The sequence below is a fragment of the Oryzias latipes genome, chromosome 10, assembly GCF_002234675.1.
Source record: "Oryzias latipes chromosome 10, ASM223467v1".
Lineage (NCBI taxonomy): Eukaryota > Metazoa > Chordata > Actinopteri > Beloniformes > Adrianichthyidae > Oryzias > Oryzias latipes.
In genome coordinates, this window is record NC_019868.2 from 7,020,609 (window position 1) to 7,038,650 (window position 18,042).

Here is an 18,042-nt window from a genome sequence, read left to right on the forward strand (position 1 = left end):
ATAACGTGAGTTAATTGCGCAGCTGCACAGAACTGCTGGATAATGTAAAAATAAAGCCCCAACATCCTCCAAACTTACCTGGTGACTGATGTGGAGTTGATCAGTGACAAAATGTGTTGGTTCGTTGATTTGTTGTTAGGAACCCATCTTGAAACGGAAGGCATCAACCTAAGGGCTGTGTAAACATTACCTGGTGACTGATGTTGAAGTTTCTTTTATCCCTTTTAGGTCCTGTCAGATAAAGTCTCTGAGGAATTAAGTTTTTCTTGTCGAGTTGATCACTGACAAAATGTGCTGGTTCGTTGATTTGATGTTAAGGGACCCACCTTGAAACCATCCACCTAAGGGCTGTGTAAACATTAAGGTTAACGTTTTTTTAGGTTTCATGCTTTTCTATTCCCGTTTTTGCTTGTTCCTTTAGCATAAATCCTTTTAAATTTGATTCTGTCAGGTTAGGTTATGTGGACAGTGTTTAAGTCCAAAATACATTTAAAAAAATAAATAAAAATACAGATCGGGAGAGGTGCAGGAGGGATAGACCAGCATTTTATGTATGTATGTATGTATGTATGAATGTATGTGTGTGTGTTGAAGGCCGATAATCATTTTATTACCATTTAGCTTATAATTTTGTTTATGTTTACGCTGAACACTTTTATTGAAACTGCTGAAACTTTTATATAACTTTTGCATTATCTTAAAGTAGATGTGGATTTTACTTAAATGTGTTTGCTAGATCTGTTTTTTTTTTTAAGGAGGGGCGTGATGGTGACCTCAGGCCTTGTCTACAGAATCAATGTATTTTCTCTTTATTTTATCGCAAAGCCCTTTTCGCACCTTCAAGGAGTTGTAAAGTGCTATATGTATGAACAAAGTGTCATTCGTTCAGGTTCCCTTAAATGAAATAATTGTTTCTGACAGAGGCAAAACGACGGGGGAAAATAGTGTATGAGGATTCATACCTGCAGATCGTTCCCGACATTCCACAAAGCGTTCGTATCGCCAGAAGAGCGTTCAACTCCGTGTGCGCGCACCTCATCCAGAGGAATATACGCTTCCAGATGGCTTATCCAGCAACACTGTCCTTCACAATCAACGGACCTGAAAAGACTTTCAGAGACTCGAAAGAGGCTGAACTATTTCTAAAAATTGCCCACAAATGAGGTACTGTACTTCTATTCCAACCTCAATAATAATCTGGTGAGTAAACGTCGCAGTAATGAATGACTAATGTTTGTTAAGGGTATTGAATGAATTGCACTCCTCGGGAGAGAGAAATTTGACTTGAGTTTACTTTAATGACTATGGTAATCTTTATGTTTCTTAAATTTTTACTTATTTTTTGTTTACTATGTTTTTGTTTGTTGCGGGAATTTGGGAAAGTGTCTTCACAGAGTCTTCTACTTGCAATCTGGACATTTTTCTGACTCAATATTTCTACAACTAAAACATAATAATGCAAAAAGTATTGTTATTGGAGTAATATATCACCCACCAGACTCTGATTATGACATATTTAGAGACAAACTTGAAAACATTCTTCTCCACATAAACCTAACGAACATAAATTGTCTTATTATGGGTGATTTAAATATAGATATATCCAAGGACAATAAAACCAACAATGACTTTATTAATACTCTTTTCTCCTCATCCTTTTTCCCAAAAATCAATAAGTACACCAGAGTTGCGGAAAAAAAAAAAGCAAATCCATTTTGGACAACATGATAACTAATACAGTAAATATTGAATATAAATCAGGGGTTGTATACTCAGACATTACAGACCATTATCCTATTGCATGCTATATGAAACTAAATAAAAAACCGTCAATCCCACGTACAAGGAGAAAAGTGAAAGTTGTAAACACCCAAACTTTAGCAAACCTAATCAGTCACCTTCAGACCAAAAGGTGGGACGCAGTATTCAACACCACAGATCCCGAATCTGCATATAATTCATTAATTGAAGAATTAACTGACTCAATTAGCATAACAATCCCAGAAAAAAAAAAAAAATTAGACAAAAAGACATTTAAAGTAAAACCTTGGATAACCAAGGGAATACTAAATTCAATCAAACAAAAGAATAAATTGTACAAAAAGTATATAAAAAAACAAATTATTTAACTTACATAAAATATAAAAACAATCTAACAAAACTATTACAAATAAGCAAACAAAATCATTTTACTACACAACTGAAGGTTGCATCTGGAGATCGAAAAAAAAAAAAAGTCTTGGAGGGTGTTAAATGACATTCTCAGCCGCAGAACAAAAACTACAGTCATCCCTGATGCCTTAGAGCAGTGGTTCCCAAACTTTTTCTGCAGGGCCCCCCTTTCTAAAGATTAGAATATTTTCGAGCCCCCCCACACTGACACAAACATACAAATCCTTTGTTTCTAAACTCCACTGCGCCTTATAACATGTGGTTAATGAGAAATCTCTCTCTGAACGGTAGAATTCTGTTATCTGAAGCTGAAGGAATCTCTAGATCTGTCTATGTGTCTCTGTCTTTAGAAATGCCAAAACACATCTGTAACCTATTAAACAAAACATTATTTGATTTTGGAGGAAAAATGTCATTACTTAAGGAAAAATATTTGTGTAACACAGTGCTTCTCAAATAGTGGGGCGCGCCCCCAGGGGGGGGGGGCACGAAGCGATGCGAGGGGGGGCGCGCGGTGGTGGCGGTTTTAGGCACAGGTTTGTCCGGTGCGCAAATTTAACGTGGGGGCAGCGGTGACAGCGGCTCAGTGCTTGGAAAATAATCTGGTCCACTATTCGGTTCCTATTGTCTGTTCTGTCTGTCCGCGGCTGCGCGAGTGAGAACGAAAGGGGAGGGGTGGTGTGGGCCCTGTCTGCCAGGGGAATCGGGGCACGCGGACCACTGCTACCGCTGCCTGTTGCCCAAGATCACCGCTGCCCTTAGATTCCTAAGCTCATGCTAACAATGTCATTCTTTATGAACTATTGTAGACATTTTGATGACGTGTCTTTATTTTCCATCCATGTTTTCTTTGTCTGCCTGCGGTTTAGTTGGTTTCAGACAGACAGAAAGACAGCAGGTAATGTAGGAAAACAGCTGCACTTTTATGAGATCAGAAATAAACAATCCGTCATTTAGAAAAAAAAAATCAGCACGTTTTTACCTATTTCTTCAGACTAAAAACGTTAAATATATTGGTGCTGCTGTGTTAATGTTTCAGATCAATTTAGATTTAATATTATTTATTGATTGAATTATTTTTTTCAGCATCAAATGGTTCAGTTGGTCAAAATGTTTCTAGTTTAAATAAGGAATGACAGATTTTTTTTTTATTTCAGGTACTTTCAGCTTCTTTTCTGTTTTAGACTAGAACAGGGTTTCTGTGGCTAAATAAAGTTAATATTTGTTGAAAGTGGATTTATTTTGCTTTTTTCTTTTGTTAGTGTTAAAAGATACAATTTTAGGTATACAAATTTTATAGATACTGACCTGATGTATTGTCACCGCGCGAGTGTGTCTGTGTGTGTGTGTGTGGGGGGGGGGGTCAGGGGGGGCGCGAAACATTTTCTTTTCCTAGGGGGGGCCTGGCAAAAAATAATTGAGAAGCACTGCCTTAATGTCAAAGTAGACAAAGATTGTATCTTCATTACACAATTGTTTTTATTATTGGCAAAATTCCATATCCATAAAGCCAAACGGTCAAACTCCAAACCTAAATTCCAGCAGTTTCTGAGTGAAATCAATCAGTACTGTACCATTATCAAACATCTGCAAAACCAAAAAGCAATCCAACTAATTTAATTTTTGAAAGATTTAAAATTTATTAAACCCCAAAGATTTTTGAAGGAATTATTCTTTTTTCTCTTATCTTGTATATGTATATGTATATAGTTTTTGTTTTATTTCCTATATTTTTCTGCAATATGTACACATTTCAATTCCCCCTGAGACATTCACATTGTTATTGTATTATTATGTAGAGTATTTTGACACCACTAAAGTATTGCGCATCAAAACAGTAAAACCGCGCATCAAAACCCCAAATCTGTGAATCAAAATGCATAAATTGAGAACCAAAACCCACAATTTGCAACCAAAGGCCTTTCCCCCAAATAGGCACAATCCTATTTCTAAAACCTGTCGACACGTAAAAACAGCGACATGTCAGTCAAGGGGAGGGGAGGCGGGACATCCCTGATATCCAGAAGCTCATTGGCTACCGAATAAGACCGAGTCTTACGTCAACAGACCAGTTTAGAATGTGCCGGTAAGTTTCTCATGTTTTTCATATCTTTTACTATATTAAAAGATCAAAATTGTACTTTATTTAACCAGAGGACGCCAGCGCATTCAGATGAGGAGCTCCACCAGTAGCTGCTAGTGAAAAAAGATGTTAGAAAGTTAGATGTTGCATGAAAAACTACCACCATTGTTCTCCTGTGTTAGCATGCTAGCTAGCTCAATGCTAGCGGGGTATCCAGCTCTTATGACTTTTGTGGATTAAACAAAGTACATTTTTTACCACAGTGTCAGGATCGGTCATGTAAACCTGGGAATAATTGCCCGTGGATTGTCACTAGGGTTAATCAAATAGTTTTTTAAGAAGTACATTCATGTATATATAAGGTTTTTCAATATTTCCTTAGGGATTACACAGATGGATTGAACAACAAAGCAACATATTGCTGCAAGAAAGTGTTACTTTCCTAGTTTGGGATCAAGTTAATCCCTATTTAAAATAAATAAATAAAAGAAACACAATTTTTATTTGAAGTACCAGAGCAAATTTCCCACAGGTGGGATCAATAAAGTTTTTCTGATTCTGAACTGTATTCCAAAATAATTTTCTCAACCTTAAAGATTGCAGGTTAACACAGGAAGTTACCTTTCACAATATGCAGCTACTGAGTAGCAATTAAGGTGTGTGTATGTGTGTGTATATATATATATATATAAATATATACACACACACACTCATTTTAACTGTCTTAAATACATTTTTCTTTGTGTGCAGGATGCTGTGGACATTGGACGACAGACTAACTTAAACCAGGCAGAGCAGGAAACTGTTGGAGTTGTTGTTCCCTCTGTGGCTTGTCCTCTCTCCTCTCAGACCTGTTCAACCCTTGTGGGACATCAGAAAACCATGGCCAAGACATTAACATTTATGTACTGATCTATGCATGTCATCACAGCAGGATGTAACAAAAACTAACAATGTGAACAGATCTCATCTGCCTTACAAAATACTGCCCCCCTTAAGAAAATAAATGGCTAATAATCACCACTGGTATTTTGTAAAGCTTCATTTTTTAATGTTTGACCATTGAATGTGTTTTGTACAAAAGACTGATGGTTTTGCAAAGATCTTTGAAACACAGAGTCAAGTGCATTAGATTCTGTGAAATTCTGAACCACAATTCAGAGAAATTAAAATAACTGTTTTTAAAACTCCTTAAAAGACTTGAGGTGGAAAAGTCACTGTTTTCGTACAGGCACTAAGAAATGGGAAGCAGACAGTGTGGTCGAAATGGACAACTATTTTAAAGGCTTCTCTTTCAGTTGACAGGAGATGTCTGTGAGCCTGCTGGACAGCCTTTGCATCACACTGGGACGTCTTTGGGGCCTGCATCTGGAAAGAAACAAAAACAGCAAAGTTAATTAACCAAAAAAAGAAGAGAAAAATTAAGATTACATTTTTTTTCATTACCTTAAAGAAGATGTAGACATCCACGTCGTAGCTGCCTCAGTATTCCTGCCTTTTTTGTTATGGTATGCATAACAACGGACCTTATAGAAAACAACAAACATTCAGCAATACACGACGCTGTCAATTTTAAAACCACCACCCAATTAAATATACTAATAATTCTATTGATGTCTAATACTGGAATAATTTAAAGTGGAATAAAACACGTTTTTGCTGGTCTGCTACAATTTACTCTGCTCTGGTTCACTCGAATACCGGACTTCTGCCAGTCTGCATAGTGCAGACGCATACATTTTGAATAATATGGCACAGCAATATTGTTTCTCTGTTCAATAATTCCCTCTGTCTGTAAACCCTGAAAAATATTGAGAAACCTTATAGGTTATAAACTATTTGATTAACCCTAGTGACAATCCACGGGCAATTATTCCCAGGTTTACATGACCGATCCTGACACTGTGGTAAAAAATGTACTTTGTTTAATCCACAAAAGTCATAAGAGCTGGATACCCCGCTAGCATTGAGCTAGCTAGCATGCTAACACAGGAGAACAATGGTGGTAGTTTTTCATGCAACATCTAACTTTCTAACATCTTTTTTCACTAGCAGCTACTGGTGGAGCTCCTCATCTGAATGCGCTGGCGTCCTCTGGTTAAATAAAGTACAATTTTGATCTTTTAATATAGTAAAAGATATGAAAAACATGAGAAATTTACCGGCACATTCTAAACTGGTCTGTTGACGTAAGACTCGGTCTTATTCGGTAGCCAATGAGCTTCTGGATATCAGGGATGTCCCGCCTCCCCTCCCCTTGACTGACATGTCGCTGTTTTTACGTGTCGACAGGTTTTAGAAATAGGATTGTGCTTTGGGGAAAGGCCTTTGGTTGCAAATTGTGGGTTTTGGTTCTCAATTTATGCATTTTGATTCACAGATTTGGGGTTTTGATGCGCGGTTTTACTGTTTTGATGCGCAATACTTTAGTGGTGTCAAAATACTCTACATAATAATACAATAACAATGTGAATGTCTCAGGGGGAATTGAAATGTGTACATATTGCAGAAAAATATAGGAAATAAAACAAAAACTATATACATATACATATACAAGATAAGAGAAAAAAGAATAATTCCTTCAAAAATCTTTGGGGTTTAATAAATTTTAAATCTTTCAAAAATTAAATTAGTTGGATTGCTTTTTGGTTTTGCAGATGTTTGATAATGGTACAGTACTGATTGATTTCACTCAGAAACTGCTGGAATTTAGGTTTGGAGTTTGACCGTTTGGCTTTATGGATATGGAATTTTGCCAATAATAAAAACAATTGTGTAATGAAGATACAATCTTTGTCTACTTTGACATTAAGGCAGTGCTTCTCAATTATTTTTTGCCAGGCCCCCCCTAGGAAAAGAAAATGTTTCGCGCCCCCCCTGACCCCCCCCCCCCACACACACACACAGACACACTCGCGCGGTGACAATACATCAGGTCAGTATCTATAAAATTTGTATACCTAAAATTGTATCTTTTAACACTAACAAAAGAAAAAAGCAAAATAAATCCACTTTCAACAAATATTAACTTTATTTAGCCACAGAAACCCTGTTCTAGTCTAAAACAGAAAAGAAGCTGAAAGTACCTGAAATAAAAAAAAAATCTGTCATTCCTTATTTAAACTAGAAACATTTTGACCAACTGAACCATTTGATGCTGAAAAAAATAATTCAATCAATAAATAATATTAAATCTAAATTGATCTGAAACATTAACACAGCAGCACCAATATATTTAACGTTTTTAGTCTGAAGAAATAGGTAAAAACGTGCTGATTTTTTTTTTTCTAAATGACGGATTGTTTATTTCTGATCTCATAAAAGTGCAGCTGTTTTCCTACATTACCTGCTGTCTTTCTGTCTGTCTGAAACCAACTAAACCGCAGGCAGACAAAGAAAACATGGATGGAAAATAAAGACACGTCATCAAAATGTCTACAATAGTTCATAAAGAATGACATTGTTAGCATGAGCTTAGGAATCTAAGGGCAGCGGTGATCTTGGGCAACAGGCAGCGGTAGCAGTGGTCCGCGTGCCCCGATTCCCCTGGCAGACAGGGCCCACACCACCCCTCCCCTTTCGTTCTCACTCGCGCAGCCGCGGACAGACAGAACAGACAATAGGAACCGAATAGTGGACCAGATTATTTTCCAAGCACTGAGCCGCTGTCACCGCTGCCCCCACGTTAAATTTGCGCACCGGACAAACCTGTGCCTAAAACCGCCACCACCGCGCGCCCCCCCTCGCATCGCTTCGTGCCCCCCCCCCCTGGGGGCGCGCCCCACTATTTGAGAAGCACTGTGTTACACAAATATTTTTCCTTAAGTAATGACATTTTTCCTCCAAAATCAAATAATGTTTTGTTTAATAGGTTACAGATGTGTTTTGGCATTTCTAAAGACAGAGACACATAGACAGATCTAGAGATTCCTTCAGCTTCAGATAACAGAATTCTACCGTTCAGAGAGAGATTTCTCATTAACCACATGTTATAAGGCGCAGTGGAGTTTAGAAACAAAGGATTTGTATGTTTGTGTCAGTGTGGGGGGGCTCGAAAATATTCTAATCTTTAGAAAGGGGGGCCCTGCAGAAAAAGTTTGGGAACCACTGCTCTAAGGCATCAGGGATGACTGTAGTTTTTGTTCTGCGGCTGAGAATGTCATTTAACACCCTCCAAGACTTTTTTTTTTTTTTCGATCTCCAGATGCAACCTTCAGTTGTGTAGTAAAATGATTTTGTTTGCTTATTTGTAATAGTTTTGTTAGATTGTTTTTATATTTTATGTAAGTTAAATAATTTGTTTTTTTATATACTTTTTGTACAATTTATTCTTTTGTTTGATTGAATTTAGTATTCCCTTGGTTATCCAAGGTTTTACTTTAAATGTCTTTTTGTCTAATTTTTTTTTTTTTTCTGGGATTGTTATGCTAATTGAGTCAGTTAATTCTTCAATTAATGAATTATATGCAGATTCGGGATCTGTGGTGTTGAATACTGCGTCCCACCTTTTGGTCTGAAGGTGACTGATTAGGTTTGCTAAAGTTTGGGTGTTTACAACTTTCACTTTTCTCCTTGTACGTGGGATTGACGGTTTTTTATTTAGTTTCATATAGCATGCAATAGGATAATGGTCTGTAATGTCTGAGTATACAACCCCTGATTTATATTCAATATTTACTGTATTAGTTATCATGTTGTCCAAAATGGATTTGCTTTTTTTTTTTCCGCAACTCTGGTGTACTTATTGATTTTTGGGAAAAAGGATGAGGAGAAAAGAGTATTAATAAAGTCATTGTTGGTTTTATTGTCCTTGGATATATCTATATTTAAATCACCCATAATAAGACAATTTATGTTCGTTAGGTTTATGTGGAGAAGAATGTTTTCAAGTTTGTCTCTAAATATGTCATAATCAGAGTCTGGTGGGTGATATATTACTCCAATAACAATACTTTTTGCATTATTATGTTTTAGTTGTAGAAATATTGAGTCAGAAAAATGTCCAGATTGCAAGTAGAAGACTCTGTGAAGACACTTTCCCAAATTCCCGCAACAAACAAGTAATAAGTAAAAATTTAAGAAACATAAAGATTACCATAGTCATTAAAGTAAACTCAAGTCAAATTTCTCTCTCCCGAGGAGTGCAATTCATTCAATACCCTTAACAAACATTAGTCATTCATTACTGCGACGTTTACTCACCAGATTATTATTGAGGTTGGAATAGAAGTACAGTACCTCATTTGTGGGCAATTTTTAGAAATAGTTCAGCCTCTTTCGAGTCTCTGAAAGTCTTTTCAGGTCCGTTGATTGTGAAGGACAGTGTTGCTGGATAAGCCATCTGGAAGCGTATATTCCTCTGGATGAGGTGCGCGCACACGGAGTTGAACGCTCTTCTGGCGATACGAACGCTTTGTGGAATGTCGGGAACGATCTGCAGGTATGAATCCTCATACACTATTTTCCCCCGTCGTTTTGCCTCTGTCAGAAACAATTATTTCATTTAAGGGAACCTGAACGAATGACACTTTGTTCATACATATAGCACTTTACAACTCCTTGAAGGTGCGAAAAGGGCTTTGCGATAAAATAAAGAGAAAATACATTGATTCTGTAGACAAGGCCTGAGGTCACCATCACGCCCCTCCTTAAAAAAAAAAACAGATCTAGCAAACACATTTAAGTAAAATCCACATCTACTTTAAGATAATGCAAAAGTTATATAAAAGTTTCAGCAGTTTCAATAAAAGTGTTCAGCGTAAACATAAACAAAATTATAAGCTAAATGGTAATAAAATGATTATCGGCCTTCAACACACACACATACATTCATACATACATACATACATACATAAAATGCTGGTCTATCCCTCCTGCACCTCTCCCGATCTGTATTTTTATTTATTTTTTAAATGTATTTTGGACTTAAACACTGTCCACATAACCTAACCTGACAGAATCAAATTTAAAAGGATTTATGCTAAAGGAACAAGCAAAAACGGGAATAGAAAAGCATGAAACCTAAAAAAACGTTAACCTTAATGTTTACACAGCCCTTAGGTGGATGGTTTCAAGGTGGGTCCCTTAACATCAAATCAACGAACCAGCACATTTTGTCAGTGATCAACTCGACAAGAAAAACTTAATTCCTCAGAGACTTTATCTGACAGGACCTAAAAGGGATAAAAGAAACTTCAACATCAGTCACCAGGTAATGTTTACACAGCCCTTAGGTTGATGCCTTCCGTTTCAAGATGGGTTCCTAACAACAAATCAACGAACCAACACATTTTGTCACTGATCAACTCCACATCAGTCACCAGGTAAGTTTGGAGGATGTTGGGGCTTTATTTTTACATTATCCAGCAGTTCTGTGCAGCTGCGCAATTAACTCACGTTATCGTTTTGTTTCATTGTTTTGGTAACACATATTTAGTGCGTTCTGCATTTTTCGGTTTATTACAGCATAAAAACTGCTGTTTATCTGTTATAGACAGTCAGGTAGTCTGAGTTTTACAACGAGTGTGTCAGGAAATAAAGGTTCTCATCTATAAATGACAAACAAAATAAATGTACTAATTTTAAAATTATGAACATACAAAATAATACAAAAAGAAGTGTATTAAAGGCTTATATTTCCACTTATTCTCAAATTAGTGTTCACATTTTATTATTTATAAATAGGTACATTTATTTCTCATTTATATTTTGCAGTTTTAGTTTACATAATGATGATGTTTTGCACAGTTCCATCTCAGCCGACAGTTTCTTCTGCTCTCAAAAAGTATTAAAAAGTATTGGAGTAATAAAAAAAAAAACAGTGTCTGCATAATGAAATATGACCTTATGCAAATATACAATCAAACAATAAATCTCTCATAAATATATAAAAAGATCATGAAATTGTGAAAAACCTGCACACAGATTTTAAACGAGCCAATATATTATTATTCTGCTATAGATATTTTATTGGCTTTATCATTGATTATTGTACAATAATAATTCTTGTTTTTTATCTGCAGAAGAAACTTCTGTCACCACATCTACTGTTGAAAGGGAAACATTTGACTGTTTTCTTTTAACTGTTTGCTTTTATTGTAGCTCTGTATGGAAGAGGAACAGACTGGATCCAAAATTCGCCCAAACTTAAATCCAGTTGATCCAGCTGAATGACCAACCACACTCTCTGATCCAGTAAGAATGGATTTGGTGCAAAGAGGTCCTTTTCAGACCGATAAAGACTTTCCAAACAGGTTGGCAGTGGATTTTGTTGTGGAGAATGCTGTCACCTTGTGGATGAAATGTGCAAAAGCTGCAGGGTTGTTTTTTACACAATCACAGCCACTCAAGAGATTGAATTATTTGAATTATCGGTTTTCTTTCGTCTTAATCACAAATGTAACTTTACCAAAAAGGTTGTATTTCTTTTCTGTTTTGGGCGAATAAATTGGCTCGTCCGCACTTACATTTAAGCTCAACTCTTGAGATTTTTCAAAGGTCAAATGTAGAGAAAGTCTTATTTATGAACAAATCTGCTACTAAGTGGATCCCTTTAGAGCCCCATTGTTTAAATGTATCATGTGATAGTAATTTATAAGCTTGATCGTTGGTCAACGGCATTTGTACTGAACAAAAATTCCATTTAAAATGTTTTCTTATATGGGACCAAATTTTTAGGGACTGAGATACAACTGGGTTCTGGCATTTAAATTTAGAAAGATCTGATGTACAATATAGCAGTGACTTTGCTGTGTTTGGGAAGAAAGCTCGATTTTCCAACCGTTCCCAGTCAGGTCTGGTTTTTCCGTCCCAGAAGGACATACATCAAATATTACATGACCAATAATACAGACTAAACCTAGGCAGTCCTAATCCTCCCAGGAATTTTGGTCTTTGCAAAAAAACTTTTTTAATTCTGGGTGTTTTTTTATTCCAAATAAATGATGAGACAAGAGAATCGATTTTTTTTTAAAAAACTTTTAATGAATTATAATAGGGATGCATTGGAAAAGGAATAAATATTTTGGCAATACGTTCATTCTAACTATATTTACACGACCAGCTAATGAGATGGGTACATTACCTAGACGCTTAAATTGTTTGTCTGTTTGTTGGTAAAGATTCAGAAAATTTTGTTTAAAAAGTCCAGATATATCTTTGTTATGTTATGTCACAGAGTTTAGTATTAAAAACCTCCATAGATTTAAATCTGTGTGGGTTCTGAGGTGTCTGACATGACATGGCACAATGATAGAATAGCTAATTCTGATCCTTGAGTTAAAATGTATGTGTTTATGGTAAAGGAGCAACCATAAACTTGGGAACTTTTGATTTGCTCCTCAACCTTATTAGGAAGTCAGACTCCAGACAGAGGATTTAAATAAAGGCCTCCCCATTCTACTTCAGGCTTTCCCCAGGACAACAGATTGGAGCACAAGATGGAAGATCTTACCATTATTCACGAAAGAAATTTAGACGGGACAACTTTTACCCCTTCATTTTTTTCTGCAGATCTTAAGGACCTCCAAGGTTTTGGTTCACCTGAACCTGGCTCAGGGAAGAGGTGTTTTTGCCTCTGTGGAGGACAATACCTGTGCTGTGAAGGCATCAATAGAAACCTAACCAGTTTCCAAGATGAAAAGATGATAGAAGATGTCACATCTTCAACTGAAGGCACTCCAACAGCAGACAAACCTGCGAAGATTGACAAAGGCGTGCAGACAGAAAGTGAGGAAAAATTCACTTTGAAGACAAAAAACCAGAGACCACTTTCAATAAACCATAACATGCAACCCAACCAGGTAATGTATTGTTTTTTTTTTTACTTTTCAAGCAATTTTGATTCATTATTCTTTAATGAATAATTAATGCAATTACACATGAAATTTCCCTAACATCTTTTACAGATGGAAATCTATGGGGAACATGCGGTACCTTACAGTCATGTTGGAGTCATTTATATCGGCAGTTCTTCTGATGAGGACGACGATGACATGAAGGAAGATGGCGCTGATGTGGACCGGACCTCCCCCCCAGAATGACATGTTATTTTCGTTACTTTTCAAGCCACATATAAGCTCTTTATAAAAGTAATAGCAATCATTAATTGTAATCAATATATATGTAACCAACGTAGTTCGACACGTGTGCATCGCATAAGAAAATGTAGAAAAATATTATATCATCATCTTTGAGTTGTCTTTACATTTTAAGAAAAGTTTTAATCTCTATTTTTGATATATCTGGTAAGTGGCTCCTTATATCACTTAGCTAAATGTGACACGAGTGTACTTCATAGATATTCTTCAAGGTAAAATGTCTATATTTGTGAGTAATTACACTATCAAGAACTATTGCTTCTGAAATTTGTTTGATGTATCTGTGGTACTTGGAGTCGTACATTCGTTTTTAATTTGATTTAATCTGACACTGCATATTTTCAAGAAATGTATCCTTGATTATGATTATACTGTATTACAATAAAAAATCTGTGACCTAGATCGGTTTGAGTTCACCTGGGTTTTTTGTGTGTTCGGACTCATTGTCTGCATCCTGTTATTATTTAATAGCGTTCACAATTTTACATTCTTTTAAGAATCTGAACGAAAGAATGTTACCTAAAAGATCATTTTATATTAAAATCCATAAAATCATTCTTGCTGCATCAGATGCAAATTCTATTAAAGATGGTAATTCCTGTTGGTTTTTTTTTTCTCTTCAATAAAATTTAGAACACTGATTACGCAAATGACAGTGTTTAGTAAAAGCAACAAGCCCACATATGACCGGGAAAACTCACCGTTTTGTAACAAAGCCATGTAAACACGTGAAGCTTGTAAACATTAAATCTCAAGGTTACAAAAGTCCTGAAAATCTGTGTCCGAATTCCCTCCCTAATCGATAACTATAACGGCATACAGTGCTGCACAATTTAGTGTTTATAGTTTTTAAAAGCAATTAAATGCGTGCGTGGTAGACCGGATAGCTTCTGATTTCCGGTTCCTGCAGCTTGACAAGAAAAACAGAATGGTGCAATACTGCCACCACCTGGTGTGGAGGTATTGCACCAACTGCTCCTGTTAAAACTGATTTTCCAAAAAGCGAGCTGAGACACAACTTTTTATTTTTTGAAAGCAAAAACAAACAACAAAAAAAGAAAGCAATAAATAAATAAAAGGTATTTAATAATAATCTAAAGTCTTACAGTTGCAACAGGTTTTTTTTTTAAAAAAAAGAAAGACATAAAACATATCAAAAGTCCCAGCTAAAAAGAAAAAGTCGCTGTAAAGTTTACTTACCTTGACTCATGCCTTGCTGGAGTGAAAAATGGTTGAAAGAAAAAAAAAAAACAACAAGGAAAAAAACATATCAACTCCATTGTTTTATTGAGTTTCACAGGCAAGTCAAGTAACACAAGCAACAGTGAAAAGACAAAAGCATTTTTTTTTACAAAAGAAACAACAATATTTCACACACTCAAAGCGTCACAGGAACAGGCTGGACTGCGAATAGTAGTCGCAAACTCCACAGCGCGAGGGGTATGAAAATAAATTTTAAAAAAAATTGATACCCCCCCCCCCCCCTCCCTCTCCACCCCCTGGTGGTCTTGGGGTGTAAGGAAAATGAAGACAGGATGGAAAGAGAAAAAAAAAATAAAGTATTGTCTCGTGGGGTCACTTATGCCCGTTAAAACAGCGGAGGGAATGGGTTTCGTGCTAGCCACCGAGAAATGCATCGTGGGGTCACTTATGCCCTGTAACACAGCGGAGAGGATGGAAAGAGAAAAAAAAAATAAAGTATTGTCTCGTGGGGTCACTTATGCCCGTTTAAACAGCGGAGGGAATGGGTTTCGTGCTGGCCACCGAGAAATGCATCGTGGGGTCACTTATGCCCTGTAACACAGCGGAGAGGATGGAAAGAGAAAAAAAAATAAAGTATTGTCTCGTGGGGTCACTTATGCCCTGTAACACAGCGGAGAGGATGGAAAGAGAAAAAAAAAATAAAGTATTGTCTCGTGGGGTCACTTATGCCCGTTTAAACAGCGGAGGGAATGGGTTTCGTGCTGGCCACCGAGAAATGCATCGTGGGGTCACTTATGCCCTGTAACACAGCGGAGAGGATGGAAAGAGAAAAAATAAATAAAGTATTGTCTCGTGGGGTCACTTATGCCCGTTAAAACAGCGGAGGGAATGGGTTTCGTGCTGGCCACCGAGAAATGCATCGTGGGGTCACTTATGCCCTGTAACACAGCGGAAGGAGTTACATTTTTTGCAGGGGGGTCATGCAGACCCCAAAGCACATGCCAACCTAAGCGAGCGGAAGGGTGATAACCCTTGTGCTGTCTTAGGGGAAAAGAAAAGCATGGATTAAAAAAAAAGATAAGGAGGGGGGGTCATTTTAAAAACGCATACCCCCCTTTGGTATTGACCCCAGACAGGTACACCCCGTACACCCTCCCGCAATCGAAGAGGGTCGAGTTCCTGAATTTTTGTTTTTTCATTGTGGATTGACTCAGTCCAGTTTCATTTTTAGCATTTAAATCAGTGTTTTTCAACCAGTGGGAGATGGTCAAGTGTGCTGTGGGAAATCACCCTCATTAACTGATGTAAAAAGATTTCCATCTCCAGGATATCAGCTCTTTGTTCATCCTTACAGGCGCTGAAAAACAAAACACTAAGAAATTAGGATTATGAAAGCTCTTTGTGTTTATTTAAAGACATTTTGATAAGAATAACGGTACCCCGATTTAGCTGTAGCTTCAGCTGTTTTAGAAAAAGTCCCGTTCCTTTAACTGTCTCCACCAATCCTTCTTGGATTCTTAATCACATGTCATCAGTCTGACCAAGTAAGTCTTCAAATCCTTTTTCTGAATTTTGCTGATAAAGTTGCTCAGTTCTAACAAAAATACCAGCTGAAGCTCATCTTTAGCTGTGTAGCTTACTAAAGAAACCGGTGTCAGACTGTGGAACAAGTGAACAAAACAATGAAGTTCAGAGACGCTAGTCTTTTTTTTTTTACTTTTCAAGCAATTTTAATTAATTATTCTTTAATGAATAATTAATGTAATTACACGTGAAATTTCCCTAACATCATTATATCTTTTACAGATGGAAACCCATGACACATATATGGTACCTTACAGTTATGTTGGAGTCATTTATATTGGCAGTTCTTCTGATGAGGATGACAGCTATGGAGATGAAGGTGACGTGGACCACTGCTCCCCCCTAGAATGACATGTTATCTTCAGGTTACTTTTCAAGCAACAAAAGAAGCTCTTTATAAAAGTAATGGCAATCATTTATTGTAATCAATATATGTAACCAATGTAGTTCCACACGTGTGTTAAGGTAAAGTGCATCACCTAAGAAAATGTAGAATTTTTTTATCATCACCTTTGAGTTGTCTTTATATTTCAAGAAATGTTTTAATCAATATTTTTTGATATATCTGGTAAGTGGTTCCTTATATTACTTAGCTTAATATGGCATGAGTGTACTTCATAGATATCATTTAAGGTAATTGTTTATAATTGTGAGTAATTACACTATCAAGAACTATTGATTCTGAAATTTGTTTGATGTATCTGTGGTACGTGGAGTCGTACATTCGTTTTTATTTGATTTAATCTGACTGCATATTTTCAAGAAATGTATCCATGATTATGATTATACTGTATTACAATAAAGAATCTGTGACCTAGATCGGTTTGAATTCACCTGATGTTCATTATGTGTTCAGACACATTGTCAGCATCCTTTTATTATATATAAAAGAATAACGTCCCCCTTTTACATTCCTATAAGAATCTGAACGTAAGAATGTTACATTAAAGATCGTTTTAGATTAAAATCCATAAAATCATTCTTGTTGCATCAGATGCAGTTCCATTAATGATGATAATTCCTGTTTTTTTTTTCTCTTCAATAAAATTGTCATTGAGAATGCGTATTTAGAACACGGCTTATGTGCGCCATCAGGCGGATACGAAGAGAACAGAACACAAGGGACGAATAATCATTCCACGTCTGGCCATTTTTTTTCAAGTCCACACCACGCATATGTAATAACTGTCTGGACACACAAATGACAGTGTTTTGTAAAAGCAACAACCCCATGTGAACGGGAAAACTCACCGCGTGTAACAAACAAAGCCATGTAAACACGTGAAGCTTGTAAACATTAACTCTCACGGTCCCGAAAGTCCTTAAAGGCTCTGTCCAAATGTCCTCCTTAATCTCTACATACTTTAACACCATGTAGTGCTGCACTATGTAAAATTCTGGGTTTTAAAAAGCAATTAAAACCGTGGCTGTCAGTACTCACAGCTTCCGCTGTCGGTTCCTGTAGCTCGAGAAGAAAACAGAATGGTGCATTACCGCCACCGCCTGGTGTGGAGGCAAACTACTATCTTAACGCTGATTTTCCAAAATAAAAAATAAATGAATAAATATTGCTTTTTGCCTTTTACTTCTAAGGGAATCCATCCTGAACCGGTTAGTGAGCTGGTGGTGCAAAAGCCCAAAACAGTTGGCAGGGACGGTCTGAGCTCCACACTGTTCAAGGCATATACAGGTGATTAATTTAACTTTGTGTTGCTTTGTGACAGCAAGTTAAGTTGGGTTTTTTTTTTCTAATCTTATGACTAACCAAATTATGGTTACAGCAGATATAATGAATAAAATTTAAATGTAGTTATGAACTCATGTCTAACTTTTGTGTGTTGTGTTTCTCTTGTGTAGGACCACAGCCAGATCCATATATGATGACATCTGACATCTGGACAT

The 18,042-nt window shown here is 36.6% G+C and overlaps 2 long non-coding RNA genes across 3 annotated transcripts; one reads left to right on the top strand and one right to left on the bottom strand.

The window, feature by feature from the left end:
* Positions 1-4,204: 4,204 nt before the first annotated feature.
* LOC111947967 lies at positions 4,205-5,665 on the top strand. Of its 2 annotated transcripts, none has more exons than XR_002873939.1 (2): positions 4,205-4,258; positions 5,006-5,282. It is a non-coding gene; the product is annotated as an uncharacterized LOC111947967 (long non-coding RNA). The 2 variants fall into 2 exon arrangements; XR_002873938.1 differs by lacking the exon at positions 4,205-4,258 and adding an exon at positions 4,534-4,911 and having other exon boundaries at positions 5,006-5,665.
* LOC111947966 lies at positions 5,285-6,466 on the bottom strand. The gene is made up of 3 exons (XR_002873937.1): positions 6,418-6,466; positions 5,702-5,781; positions 5,285-5,623 (listed from the first exon to the last, which is right to left on the bottom strand). It is a non-coding gene; the product is annotated as an uncharacterized LOC111947966 (long non-coding RNA).
* Positions 6,467-18,042: the final 11,576 nt, after the last annotated feature.